Genomic DNA, 13,844 nt, shown 5'->3' with positions numbered 1-13,844 from the left:
TTTTTTTTTTTTTTTTTTTTTTTGCTTCTTTTTTCTTTTCCTCCTCGTGTGTGCATGCACACACCTGGTAGTTGATGAGGTGCACCGTCAACACTCAGGAAAAGAAGCCCAAGAGCATTTGGTGGAATGAAAAGTTAGAGAGACACAGGAAATATTTTTTGAGGGAAAAAAGTCCAGATTTTCTGTACCAACAGACATTCTCTCCAAGTATTTTGACCAGGTAAGACACTGGGCAAAATCAACTGTATCGTTCCACATGCGTGAGCTTGCCAAGTATCATGCTTCTCTTGGGCACTGACTTTTGAACTTTAACTTGACACTTCTCATCAATGTTTTCTAGTATTTCTGACCTAAGAGGGGCTCTTGGAAAATTGTATACTTTTCTGCAAATAAATAAAACTTTCAGCAACAAGGTATTTACAAAATCGTCAGAAGCAATCCCCCACAACCCCTCCCCTGAACAATTGTCTATAGCTCAAACAGACAAACGAATAAAGCACTATAACGCACACAGTTTCTGGGTTCTGAAGCCATTCGAATAATAGACTACAGAGGAGGGAAAGGATGTGTTTATTGTCTGCCCTGGCATAAAACGTCCTTTGCATAAAAACATACAGATTAATCCTGCACTTCTGCTGCTCTCACATTCCATCATTCACTTCTGTATATTTTCTGGTATTTTTTGCACAAGTTATAAGACCAGGAGAAAATAAAGGATTCTGTTAAAAATGTAATGAACAAAAAAAAATCCCCATAAACTATGTCTATATTTTCTGAAAAGTCCTATAGTCTCAGAGAGGATAATATTATTTAATATGCAACTGGAATCAAAGATCTTCAAAATCTGCCATTTCTTTGCCCATTACATACCAGCAGGGATGGATTACCCAATAAGCAACATACGCACGGGCCTGCTTGTGCTTACTTACTCATCAGCAGTGCACAATTTCACCTGTTTTTCACCACGTCTTTGTGAAAACCCATGTGAAATTGTGCACCACAGATTAGTAAGTAAACACAAGTAAGCCCGTGTGTACCGTGGTTGCTGGTGAGTCCGCCCCTGCATATCGATGCCCTCAATGCAAGGCGTTAGGTTTCCGACAGCATACACGATAAAAGGCAGATCAGACGGATGGAGTAGAACATTTTACTCAACATCGGGATTAGCATATCAGAAAAATGGGAGTGGAAAATGGAAGGTCAGGCGGGCAACAATCCCCAAAGGGAAATACACATTAGATTGGTCCCTCCGTCCAGGACAGATACTGGTTAGCCCAGTCATTCCTAGCTCCCTGCATGGCAAGATTTTGGGGCCACTGTGTTTCTGGGTCTCTTCTTAAGTATATCACATGAGCAGCCTGATTGATTCCTAATCTCATTATTAGTCACTTCGTCTGCACAGACTCGGCAGGCCAGAATGTCGTCTCAGGGTTCTAGATGATGAAATGGAAATCACACAACATGCTCTGACGCATCCCTGGGGAAAGGTTAGCTTCGCATTCCAACCCCCTGTCCTCTGCACTCAGAAATGCTTTCAGTGCAGACATTCATCTCAATTAGTATCATGATTCAACTTAAAGCAAAGACAATGTTTTGAACTGGGTGATACACCGTGTGCTGAATGGAGAATGGGGATGGGAGTAGGAGGGAGTTAGAAAAAAGATTAAAATATGATCCTTGTCCTCAAGAAGTTCATAGTTTAGTTGAGATCTAATGTATAAGAAATGAAATTATAATAAAATTGAAGTGTTACCACCACTACAGTGAAGATATTATAAGACATAATATTCTTAATAGTCAAATTAGCTTTATAGGCAATAATTGTTATGAGTCAGGTGGAAAAGGTCACTTTTAGCTGGGATAAGCAAGAAAAGCATTACAGAATAAGTGAGATTTTATTAGAACTTGGTGTAGAAGGATAACCACACATTACTTGAATTTGATGAAAAACTAGAGCATGAATCTGGCATGAAGGCTGATGTATGGCCAGCTACTGTCTGTAAAACTCTAGTTTCAAAGGAGCAATCATTCACTTCTCAATAGCAGTTTATAAAAGATGGCAGACTTTAATACGCTCATTCCTAAAGTCAGGTCTGGCGTTACACAAAGGACACACATATCACACAACCATTTTCAAACAACAATAAAGAATTCAAATGATAAATTTACATGCATCTCTGAAAAAGCAAAAACCAAACCCACGGCCGTCGAGTCAATTTCAATTCATGGCAAACCCATGTGTCACAGAGTAGGACTGCTCCATGGGGTTTGCTTGGCTGTAATCTTTACAGAAGCAGATCACCAGGCCTTTCTTCCACGGTGCCACTAAAAACAAAAACAAACCCACGGCCATTGAGTCGACTCTGACTTATGATGATCCATACGGTGCCAGGAGGTGGGTTCAAACTTTTAGGTTAGTCACTAAGTGCCAATTGTTTGGAGCACGCAGGGGCCTCCATGCATCTCTGAAGCAGCAACCAAATTAATAATAATTGATATTTGTTAACAAGAAGCTACCTTAAAAACCAAGTGATTTAGTTTTAACTCTCTGCTGACAGAATAAAAACCTTAGTAATGGTCAGTAGGGAGTGGAAAATAGTAATGGGGATTTTGGGGTGACACATTTAACAGTTCAAATGAAAAATAACTGAATCAATGCCAACTGAAAATAGTTTCTCACCGTGGGCCCGCGGTGCTTAGCGTTACTTAGCATGACCACGCTACAGCCAGAATGCTTTGTTGCCTTGGGAAGCATATTATTTGTGGTCTATTAGTCTGCTATTTCTTCTAGGGAGAATTCCTGTTCCCTGCAAGAACACTTAAACCAAAAAGTGAGCTGCACGCAAACGCTTGCAATAATAAACCATGACCTTAGGTGAAAAAGCGTTCCAATTTGGAGGGAAAAAAGAGAGAGAGAGAGAGAGAGAAGAAGAAAGGGGGAAAACCTGTCAGGCTTGCCAATAATTCAGGAGTCTGCTTATATCTCCTTATTCCAACTTGCTTCTTTCTCTGTGCTGTGAAATATGTGACAGTGAAGGGTTCTCTGTCGTTTTAAGTTATCATTTGATCTGCTAAAAGGCTGGAGATAATCACCAAGTTATTAATGATTTTTGGTTCTAATTTCTTTAAAAAATGCACAGCCTCTGTGAATGTAAATTAACATTATAAAACCATCACATTGTTTTCAAGGATCCTGAATTGTTGCATTCTCAAACCCGGGAAACCCGTGTTTACATTAAAACATGCTGCGGTTGTATCCGTGCATCCAGAGAGAACTTGGGATGTTCAAAGTGATGATGCCTTCTGCATCATTCCACTTCTGGGTGCCCCGGAAACAGCGGGGTGCACACTTCAGCTTTTTGGGAGGGGGAGAGGAGGTAGCGCTACAGTAATCTGATGAAAAATTCTAGCATTTAAAGACAGCTTCTCATATACCAATAATGTAGCATTCCACCTCCTTGATAAAAATGTAACGAGCTGAATAGATGTTGCTTTTCTTCCTTTTAGGCCTGGAGATTTGCTTCCCGAGGAAGTGTCTGCATACCTCCTTCCTTTTGTCTCAACCGGAGGGTTTAATAGCTAAAGTAACTGAAAAGGACTAGCACCAGAAAGACCCTGGTTTCCAGAGTAACCGTAAAAACAGACCGCAGTCTCCATGGCAAAGAGAAAAGCTATTTGCTACAGCCTTTTCAGACCTTGAGCAGACACTGACAGTTTTCCTATAATCACTGCAGATTATTTGTAGCAACTAACTATATTATAATGTTAACTATAGGAGGTCTTTGAAAATATGCAGGCGGAAAAAAGGAGAAAAAAAATGCATTGGGTTTTCCCCTGCTTTAGGTAGGAATATGTTATCAATTTAAAATTTATAAAATAGTCTATCCTAATAATTCAACCCAATGGAGTAATGTCCATCTTTTAGTTTTTTGCTTTTCTTTTTTTTTTTTTTTTAACTATCTTAGAGTATCTACATATATTTACAAGCCTGCATACAGTCAAAATATCTGGAATGTATTCATTTCTATTGAAGAACGAAGTGAGAATGGATACACAATATTTTATTGTATGTAATTTCCTATATATTTTTTTTCCTCTACCATAGATGGACTCTACTCTTTATACAGTACTTGGTAGCTGCTGCTTCTTTCAGTCATTTGCAAGATTATGCCCAAATTACACTATCTGTATATGCGTGTGCATGTGTGCATGCGTGCGTGTGTGTGTGTGTGTATGTGTGTATCCTTAATTCACGAGGCTACAAAACCAGCAATTCCATTACCCAAATTACCAGTGTCCGTTGTAATTGTGTCTTGTGCCTAATCACTCAGGCCTTGGCCAATTGCTCGGTTTGCCAATGGCTTACTCTCCACAGAAGGGGCAGTGGGGCGGCCTGCCTTCTCAGCGTGCCCTACCGTTCTTCACTCTGATTCTCTTCAACATAAAACACGGTTCACTTTCAGTCTCCATATTTTATCTGAAAACAAAATCTATCTACAGGGCAGGGATAATGAATGAGTCCACTATATCTTCTGCTATGAACAGTACACTGTTAACATGGTTGCAATATTAAGTTAGGTAGGTTAACTTCCAGATAAAAACAAAGCACAAAGTTACTACCCATTCTTTTCTAGGTCTCTCTCTCTCTCATACACACACACACACATAAGCACAAACAGCTGTGGAGTTTTATATTATATGGCATATTTTAAATATCCTATGTAGATACACACAGGATATTTAAAATATGCCATATAATATATAACCCCCACACACAAATATTCCGTGTACACACGTACATGCACACACAAGCACACACAGCTGTGGGTTTACAATTTATATATGTACATCTAAAGGAGCCCTGGTGGTGCAGTGGGGTTAAGCACTGGGCTGCTAACCAAAAGGTCCACAGTTCAAACCTACCAGCTGCTCTGTGGCAGGCGTCTGCTTCTGTAAAGATTACAGACTTAAAAACCCTATGGGGCAGTTCTACTCTGTCCTGTAGGGTCGCCATAAGTCAAATGGATGCGATTGCAGTGGGTTTGGGTATGTATATCTAATAACATTACTATCAAAATGTGAGGCAACATTACATTAATATATAAACTATTTTGTTAAGAATTCTTGGGGAATATAAATTATCTTCTCTTTGGGGGATACAGCTGGAAAAAGAAAAAGATAAAGTCCAAATAACAATAACAATTTTTATACCATATATAAGTGCTTCCATTGGAAGCTCTCAACTTGCTTTTGACAGTTAAAAGTTTAAAGAATAAATAAAATAAAGACATAAAGAGCATGGGATATTTATGTAGAACTTGCCTCGTTTTAAAATGACACACACAAAAATAAAATCTCCCTTGCCCGATAATTGAGGTGTGTTTGTATAGTTAGCTACTAATCAAGGTTTGAATTTCATTTTGTCAATCAGTACTAAAAACAAACTTACATTTGCACATTTGCAAACCTCCGTTTTGTTGCTGTTTTTCCTTGCTACAAAGCACCCAAATGACTAAGGCAAAAAAGGTGCTTACAAATCTGCAAAGTAGTAACTGTAGTAATCTTAGGTGTCAGATTCATAAACAAAGAGCCTCAACACACACAAAAATTAGTTCCATAAACACAGTGAAACCGTGACTGCCAGAACTCGACGGGACTGCCTTGTTTTTCCGGGTCTCACAAGTTTTCCGCCTTTCACAGGGTGGTCTTGCCCCTTTTCTATCACTCTCTATGAATGGAAAATATTTGAGTCTTCCTTCTCTGACAGGTTTTGGCTTTCACAGGGTTTACTGAAACAGCACCTCCTCTTCGTCTGATTTTGTTTTCCTTCCTTAAATCTATTTGAAAAAAAATTGAGGCTCTTCAAAGTGAGGGACCATCAACAGCCCAGCTGGCGCAGCTGAGTTCAGCTGCGTATTCACATTTCTGTGCGAGAACATGTCCCTCCAAATCCACCTCCAGGCCTGGGCTCGGACTCTCTGCCTTAAGAGCTTTCCACGATTTGTCCAACTGTGCTGGGCGTGGGGGAGGAAGAAGAAGGCTGAGGTGAACTGGCGTAGGGCAAAAAGTCAGGATAAATGTTCCATGTTGGAACTTTGGAGACCAATGTCAATAAACATTCTGTGACCTCCACCAGGATCACAAGGAAGAACTCCCAAAGTAAGTCTACTGCATACATCCCAACCATATCGCGTATTCCCTCTGTCCCCAAAGTATCTATTTATCTATCAAATTGATCTACCTGATCTATCTATCTATATGTCTCACTCGTATTCCATGCTGGGTTATAGAAATTGCTTAAAGATGAAAGGCTTAGCCTGCCGTAAAAAGAAGTCAGATATAACATTGAATTTGCACGAAGATGAAAAGTTTCCTGGTGCCCCGTATATATTTAAAATTGCTGTTTTCTTGCAATGAATATAATTCACTGTCTTTTCCCAAGTATAATCCCGCAAGGGTTTGACCAAACAAAAACTCTGTAATGATTGCAAATGGCTCAAATATTCTGTCCAGTGAGTTAAGTGATAAAAGTTTCTACGTTAAAAGAAATAATAAGTGGAATTTCACACATATTATAGTCATTGTGAAGCATCCAATTCGCATAGAAATAATGTAGAAGAATTCTGACGATGATGGTTTAAGTGAATCATTACGCGCTGATACATTTAGACAACGGCACGAAGCCAGGTAGGTTGCTTTTCGCATAATAAGTCTTGTAATGGAGCCTTTAAAAGCTTAAAACGTACAGTTACATTCACCTTTCTGTTTTAAGGGTTTTTTCCCTGAAAGAAAAAAAAGAAGGCCAGCAAAGGGAAACAGGAAATCATTAAAAAGCCGATTAAAGCGATATCCCCCGTCTTTCACCATGCAATAGTTCCCCTGAGGCCCTCTTCCACTACTCAACATTTTGTTTGCTACTTTAGAGTTTTGGTAAAATTTGGCCATTTTGTTCCTCCTGCTTAAGATCCAAGAATTTCACTCAAATTCACGGACAACATAGAGTGGTGATCCTGAACGAGGTTCTCTCTTAGCTGTGAAGGCAGATTTCTCAAACTAGAAGGGCAAGCTTAGTCAGGCAACTTCTAGATTCGGAAAACTTGTGATATCGGAAGCAAAGCAATGTGGCTTTTCTACTTCTGAAAAACAGATGAATAAAAATGTTATGCTTGCTTTTTTTTTTTCCCCCTTTCCCAAACTAGCCTTTTAAGGACTTAATATTTTATTCCTGCCTTATATCTTACTTATACGGCATTCTGATATCCCTTTTTACAAGATTTAGTAAGCAAATCAGTTATTAATAAAAAAGAACAAGAAAAACAAGTCTAGACCGTGTTTCTTCCTTGACGTGGTGGTTACTCAGGAGAAAAGGTGGGTGAATAACTGGGGGTCCTTAAAAGTTGCATGCTCTATGTGTAACCTCCTCGTTAAAAATCTTCCTTTTTCCCTCGGGCGCAGTGGTTACGCGCTACAGCTGCTAACCGAAAGGTCAGCAGTTCGAATCCACCAGGTGCTCCTTGGAAGCCCTGTGGGGCAGTTCTACTCTGTCCTGTAAGGTCTCTGAGTTAGAACCCACTCGACGGCAACGGGTTTGGTTTTTCCCCCATAATTTGTGATCCCTTTAATCTATTTGTCATTTCTATCAGATCTAGACCAGAGCTTCTCACTCTTGTCATTGCTGATATTTTGGACCAGATAATTCTTTGTTGTGTCAGTCTGTTCAGGGCATTGTAAGACATTTAGCAGCATACCTACCCTCTACCCGTTAGATACCAATACTTGTCCCCTCCCCCACAATGACACTCAAAAATGTCCCTAAACATTGCTAAGTGTTCCCTGGGGACAGCTTCACTCCAGCCCGAGTTGAGAAACAATGTTCTAGACCTTAAGGATATTAAATGATAATAATGCTCTTCACCCCTCCTTCCCGCCACCAGTAATTAAATTTGAATAATTAACTTTATAGATTCAGTCCTCTAATTTGTCTAGGATTTCTTAAGATTTTTTTTTTTTGACATATAATAAAGAATGAAATAGCAATGGTTAATAAATAAAATTCTGATTTTCCTGAAGCCCTCTCTTTCTGATTAAACTTCAGCACTTCGGGATAAAAGAGAATGAATGGATCTTTTGCTCATGTCCCCCGTTCATGTCTTTGAGGTCAAGAAGAAGCATAAAAGGACAAATGGTGTATAAGGATCATTAAATAATATTGTCTGCTTTGGCACGCCAGATCTACAATAGCCAGTACCTATCGGTACAAAGATCTCATAGATAGATAAAAATGTTTTTGAAAAGAGGGTAAGTACAGAGAATATAAATCCAACAATAATGCCTTAATTCATACATATTATTTTATGGTTTTCCAAGTGTTTTCTAGCACATCCTGTCATTTAATGTTCATAAAGTTGCCTATATTTTGAGATCTTCATTTCAAATTCTAAGTGTGTACATCCATCCATCCCTCATCCATCCATCCTCCACTGATCCATCCATTCATTTAGTCAGCATTTATTAGGTCTTTTCCAGATACCGTGCACTGTGAGAAAGTGATTTGCTAGACACTGTGGGTGAAAAAGTGTGAATCAGACATGATTCCTACAAGCAGCATATAATTTAGTAGACAGAGAAATAATCTTAGACAAATTTACCCCACCCTGTGCCAGTCTGCTCAGAAGGTATGGCCTACGGATTAATAAAGAAATACTTATGTATTTGATACATATATATTTCAGGGACTCAGGAAAAAGTTCGTTACATTTACAAGGATATGAAATGTGACTACGGAGCAAGGTTGTACACATTACATCTTTCTGCTTGTAGAAATGGCATCAGTATTTTGAAAGAATGCATTATTTATTATGCAAACTTTTATTGATTGCTGAATATTTTTAAGGATGTATGTATGTGTACGTATACATCTATATGTATATATACACATACATATATACATACTTAAAATATATACAGCAATTAGTAACTGTTAAATCTCAACTAAGAGCCAAAAGGTTGGCAGTTCAAACCCACTCAGAGGTGCCTCAGAAAACAGGCCTGGCAATCTGCTTCTGAAAGGTCACAGCCTTGAAAACCCTGTGGAGCAATTCTACTCTGCACACTTGGGGTCGTCATGAGACAGAATCAGCTTGACAGCAACTAACAACAAAACATGTATTATGTATGTCTCTCTCTCTCTCTCTCTATATATATATAGTTATGAGTTGTATGTTTCATATCTATTTGCACCCATCAACCTATAATACTGATATATGTCACTCAATATAATGAACCATGTCTTGCTTATCTTTGTATTCCCAATATTTATACGTCTATAACACGAGTTATAGGAATGTTTGATAAGTGAATAAATGATTGGATGCCAGGCACTGTAACAGGGGCTGGGGATGAGTGAACCAACATTCAGTCCCGATCTTCATGGAGCATTTTGTCTAGTTGGGGGTACAGACTAGACAATCCGATTCAGGTTGAGGGGGAACCCAAATGAAGGAGAGAGTGCTCACTTTTGCTGTGTGGTTAGGAAGAGATTATGGAAGATATCAAATGAGAGGCGAGTTGGGCTTTATCCTGTAAAAGTGGCAGGCTGAATCATGCTCTTGATTCCCATTAAAAGACAGCAGAGGATTTCTTCTGTAAGTATAAACCCACAAGGATAAAGAGAAAAGGAGAAGAGACAGCAATAACACAGTTTTGGGGCTGGAAAGCAGATGGATGAGTGGCGACTACTTTACAAGACCCAAGACCGCTGAAGCCTCAGGCAGCAGCGGCAAGGGCTCAAGAGGAATTGATAGTACATGACAGAACCTTGCGATGTCTCCGTAATTGCCAGCACCAGATACCTTTGAAAGCTGTGAATCAAAAAGGTGATAAAACCAGGCAGACAGATTAAAAACCTAGATCCTCGTTCCCAATACAAGCAGCCTGGTGAATGTCCTTCCTTCGTTCCAGCAGAAGACCAGGGGTTTAGTCCAGGGCTTCTAACCAGTTCGTTCCAGTTTGAACCCCTGCTGAGAATTTGCATTTCTAACAAGTCCCCTGCTGCCAATTTGCATTTCTACCCCAGATACACTGAGTCAGAATCTACATTTTAACAAGATCCCCAGGTGATTCTTACGTACAACTTCCTGGGAACTTGTTAGAAATCCAAATTCTTGGCAGGGGTTCAAACTGGGTTCTAAGCCCGGAAATGAAGACAGAAATAAAGGTCGCTTTCAGACATACAAGTTCTCAAAAATTTACCTCTTATGTACCTCTTACCAGCAAGCTACCAAAGGAAGTTATCCCACAAAAAGAGGAAATGAATCGGGAAAGAGGGAAGCACAAGGTCCAGGACACAAGGCATGAAATACAACAGAACAGCAAAGGGAATCCTCAGGGTAAGGATGGGGTGAGCCCTGAGGTACACCACAGGAAAACTGGAACGAAGTCTAGATCAGAAGAGCTTAGAGGCTCAAGAGATTCTTCAAGAATGTGGAAATGGTAAAATATCTGGTGTACCTGAAAATATTGAGGGAATTAAATAACTGAGGCAGTTTAGGATGTAATTAGTTTTAAACACATGGAAAACCAAGGGAAAAAGGGCCATTACTAACTCCTGGAAACTTCTGTGCAAAAGAAGTAATCATGCTACACCACATGTCGTAACTGTGAGAAATATTTACAAAGTCCTAATAAAGTAAAAATATCTCTAAAAATTCGCACTGTAATCCTGGGAGGATGGTAGAGTATGGTGAAAATAAAAAAAGCTAATTCCTCATTTTTCATAGTTGTTGTTGGGTGCTGTCAAGTCGGTTCATAGCATCGACGCATAGCAACCCCATGTACAACAGAAGGAAACATTGCCTAGTCCTGTGTGTGCCATCCTCACAATCATTGTTATGCTTGAGCCCATTGTTGCAGCCACTGCGGCAATCCATCTCGTTGAGGGTCTTCCTCTTTTTTGCTGACCCTCTAGCAGAGAGTCAATAAATAAATGCCTAAAACTAAAATTCAAGACCTAGTGATGTAAACAATTTTATTTAGGAATGTGGAGGTAAATATATATACATATTTTTAAAACTCCGCTAGAAGAGTTGAAAGTAGCTGAGGATAGGGGAGGCAAGGGACTATTGTGCTTTGTAGAAATATTGGAGAAATACTTAAATTTTAAAACTATATGCCTGTTTAATATTTGTTGAAAAAAAGCCTAAAATAAAAATAATTAATTGGCACTCACTAAGAGGGTAGAAACAAGAGACTGTATTCCACAGAAGGACACAGACAAGAAACGATGTGATATATTCAGGAAATTTCCGGTGGTTTGGTGGGAATGGGCATGGTGTGCACATGGTGTGCTCAGGGAGGGAGAGAGGACAGCCGGGGTTCCTGAGGGACAAAGTTGTAGAAATTGACAGAGGCCTGATTCCAAAGGATGTTGTATTTTATTCCAAGGAATTTGGACCTATGCTGTAAGCACTGGGAACATCATTGTATCGTTGTATCTCACTGACGGTTTATCAGAATTACTATGGTGGTGAGGTGCAGACACTGAATACACATAGGAAGAGGGCAAGGTCAGCTAGGAGGCTATTGTGGTAGCTCTAGCGGCAGGTGATAAAGAGAAGAAAGACTTCAGAGATAGTTAGAGGAAGGATACCAAGAACAAACCAAACCCGCTGCAGTTGGGTCGATTCCTACTCACAGCAACCCTATAGGACAGGGTAGAATGGCCCCATAGGGCTTCCAAGGAGCAGCTGATGGATTCAAACTGCCAACCTTTTGGTCGGCTGAGTTCTTAACCCACTGTACCACCTGGGCTCCAGAGGAAGAATACATTGCATTTAATGTGCATTTTGATTGAGATTTTGGCTGGGTATAGAAATCCTGACTGAAAACTCGGTTGAGAGAAAGGAAAAGAAGTGTGGACTGACTCAGGAAGTTTTGGTTTGGGTGACTGGGTCAGTGGTAACATCACCAACCCAACAAGAGTATAACTCCATGACAACAGGGGTAAGTCTGTCTTGTTCAACACCGTATGTCTAGTACCTGGTATTGGGCCTTGGGCATAGCAGGTAGTCAGTAATTATGCTTTGAATGAATGGATGAACCAGGATAAAGAGTAGAGAAGGAAAACAGAAATGGGGGCATGATTAAAGAGCTCAGGGTTAGACATGTTTAATTTGAGAGGCCAATGAGATTTCCAGGTTGTCACAGTTCTAATCTGAAATCCAGAGTATACAGTAGAAATTCAGATACAAAGAGTAGCGCAACCCGTCAAGAAACATAAGCTAGACGATTTCAAAAAGGACAAACATAAGCAGTTTAAATCAAAATGGTAACATCAAAGAAAAATTTGACAAATATGAGAGGTTATAATAGATAAAGCAATACATATGATGACAGTATAGTAGGAAACACACAGGAACCTAAGAAAGAAGAAGCGGTGCTATGGTTTGGTCTGACTCTATTGCACGCAATGGAAGGATGCACATGGCAAAAGCAGGGAAAGACTCCAGAGGTCGCCAGCTTACTGCGTCACTCCGGGCAAGTCACACCATCATTTGGGGGCAAGATGTCCTCAGTTTTATAGACTGGCTCTCACAAATTCTGACTCTGGATTTAAGACAAAAGAAAGATCACCCAAGGATTTAAAAATAAGATCCACAACAAAAATATTGCTAAAATAAAGACAGAGTGCTAATCTAAAAAGGCTGAGTGTTAACCTAAAAAGATGCATGCTTCATTTTGTACGTCGCGGTCTCGGAAATTTATGTATATTTTTTTAAGTGGGGGCGGGGGGCTCCCGGAGACTGGCGATATTCGTTACGTCGTGTAACGGCATTACAAAAAATACCACCTTCTTTCCACATCATTTTATAAAAGAACATCTCAGTGCCCAAAATAAAGAAAACAGCATCAGAAGCAAGAATTTTTTTCAGTTGATTTTTATGAGAAGCCTATTATATTGTCTATAAATCAAAAGACCTGTTGCTGTCAAGTCGATTCCGACTCACAGCGACCTTACAGGACAGAGCAGAACGGCCCCATGGGGTTTCCAAGGAGCAGCTGGGGGATTCCAACTGCTGACCTTTTGGTTAGCAGCAGAGCTCTTAACCACTGCGCCACCAGGGCTCCCATATTGTCTATATTATTCTCATGTTGCCATGGAGCTTCTCATGGGAGCCACTGTCCTAGTCTAGTGCTCTCCATCATAACTGGGAGAAATAATGACAATGTAGATAACACCTGAAATCCACACACACACAAAAAAAACCCACTGCCATCGAGTCGATTCCGACTCATAGCGACCCCATAGGGTTTCCAAGGGCTGTAAATCCATAAACAGGTCAGAAAATACAATGAGACAGAGAAGCTAAGTGGAGTCCTTGGGCTTTTGGTAACCTTTGGGGAAAAAATAATTAATCTCTCCTCTTGTACATGGGGCCAATATCATGCTGTCTTGCACAATGTGGTCACCGCCTTGGTGACTGCTAAAACCTCAGAGCCCAACACAGCGTTTTGCACACAATGAGCATTCAACTTCTCATAAGCATTTGCCTGTGGAATAAATGAATATGTTCATACGATTCTACCCTGCTTTCCATTTAACATCAAAAAACATCAAAAAATAAGAAATTCCTATGCTATTTGTAGTCTTCATAATAATTGTTTTGAATGGCTGCATAATATTCAGGTAAGTGGATCTGATACCATTTACTTAATATTGATTATATTGTTTCCCCTTTGCTAATACAATTATCTAATGAACATTATCCTACTAATAGTAGTTTTCCTATTTAAGATTATTTCCATAGAATATATTCCCCAAAGGTGGATTATTGAATGACAACATG

Source organism: Trichechus manatus, unplaced genomic scaffold, assembly GCF_000243295.1.
Source record: "Trichechus manatus latirostris isolate Lorelei unplaced genomic scaffold, TriManLat1.0 scaffold00102, whole genome shotgun sequence".
In the NCBI taxonomy this organism is placed as follows: domain Eukaryota; kingdom Metazoa; phylum Chordata; class Mammalia; order Sirenia; family Trichechidae; genus Trichechus; species Trichechus manatus.
This window is presented reverse-complemented; position numbering follows the sequence as displayed.